Raw genomic sequence first — 2,048 nt, 5'->3', positions numbered from 1 at the left:
CACTTATAATTTTGTTGATTTGGGTACCCATTTTTCCTTGATTTGCCTAGTAAGATTTTTGAATTTTATCTTTTTAAAGAACCAAGTCAGTTTTATTAACCTTTTAAAACTTGGTGTTTTTTTTTTTTTCTTTATCACTTATTTCTGCCCTGTTATTTATTATTCCCTTTATTTTGCTAACTTTGGGCTCTGTTTTTTCTCTAGTTCAAGGCATAGAGTTAGGATGTTTGAAGTCTTTCCTGGTAATGTAAGCATTTATTGCTATAAACTTTCCTCTTAAAACTGCTTTTTACTACATCCCGTAAGTTTTGGTATATTGTGTTTCTATTTTCACTTATTTCAAGGTACAATTTTATTTCACCATTAACTTATTTGATTAGTTGTTTGTTGAGGGAGGTATTGTTTCATTTTCATGTATTTACAATTTTTCTAAATTTCCTTTAGAAATTGTTGATTGTTGTTGATTTCCAGTCTCATACTCTTGTGGTCAGAGAAGATACTTGGTAAGATTTCAGCCTTGAATTTGCTAAGACTTGTTTTGTGACCTAACATATGGTATACCTAAAAATGTCCCATATACACCAGAGAAATATATGTATTCTGCTGTTACAGAATAGAATATTCTGTTTATATGTCTTAGGTTGACTTTTTCCATAGTGTTTTTCAGATATGTTCTTTTCTTACTGATTTCTGCCTGTGTGATCTACTTATTACTAGGGGCAAGGTATTAAAATCTCCAACTTTTATTATATTTCTGAGTATTTCTCCTCTTACCTCCTATTTTTGCTTTATCTATATTGGAGTGTTCTGATATTGGATGCATATTTACAATTGTTTTATCTTCTTGAAGGACTGACCCCTTTTCTCAATATATAATAAGCTTCATTGTCTCTTTTTACCATTTAGCTTAAAGTGTAATTTGTATCAAGTATAGCTACCCCTCCTTTTTGGGTGTCATGTGCTTAAAATACCTTTTCCCATCCTTTCACTCTATGTGCGTCTTTAAGGTTAAACTGACTTTTGGAGGCCACGTTTTTGGATCTTGTTGCTGGGCTTTTATTTTAATCTACTCAGAGATTCTATTGCTTTTGATTGGATAATTTAATCTATTTACATTAAAGTAACTATTGACAGCTATGAACTTACTATTACCATTTTATTTTCTGGATGTTTTTTAGACCTTTTGCTTACTGTTTTCTATACTATTGTTTCTTTTTTTTGTTTTTGTTTTTGTTTTTTTTTGTTGTTTTTTTTTTAATTTTATTTTATTTTTAAACTTTACATAACTTATACTATTGTTTCTTAATACTATCTTTTTGTGTATTTTGATGTCATTTGGTATAATTACTACCAGTTTCTTCCTTATGGTTACCATGAGGATTACATGAAGTATCTTAAAATTATAACACACTATTTTAAACTGATAATAACTTGAACAGTATCCCTAACCTTTACACTTTTACATTTCCTTGCTCTCACATTTCAGATTATTAATGTTTACTATTTATATTATGTTACAGAACAGACTATTAGTAAATTTCACTACATTTAATTTTTAACCTAGAGTTGAATGAATTCCACATCACCATTACCATATTATAGAATCAAATTTTGACTATACATAATATTCACCATTGAGTGAGATTTATGCTACTTTCTTATTTTTTTTAATGTTAATTAGCATCTTTTTATTTCCCGTGAAAGAATTCCCTTCAGCACTTCTTGTAAGACTGTTGTAGTCGTGATTAACTCCCTCAGCTTTTGTTTGTTTGGGACAGTATTTATTTCACCTTCATTTCTGAAGGACTGTTTTGCTGGGTATGGGATTCTTGAGCAGCAATTTTATCTTTCAATATTTTAAATGTATCCCCTCATTCTTTTAACATGAAATGGTTCTGTTGAGAAATCTATTGATAATCTCATAGTGGTTCCCTTGTATGCAACTTCCCTTGCTGCTTTCAAAATTCTTTCTTTTGTAATTTTGACAATTTAATTATAATCTTTTTCAGTGTAGCCTTTTGGCTCCTTTGGACCTCATGGATTTGGAT

This window comes from Bison bison, unplaced genomic scaffold, assembly GCF_000754665.1.
Source record: "Bison bison bison isolate TAMUID 2011002044 unplaced genomic scaffold, Bison_UMD1.0 scf7180017864456, whole genome shotgun sequence".
NCBI classification, from domain to species: Eukaryota; Metazoa; Chordata; class Mammalia; order Artiodactyla; family Bovidae; genus Bison; species Bison bison.
This window is presented reverse-complemented; position numbering follows the sequence as displayed.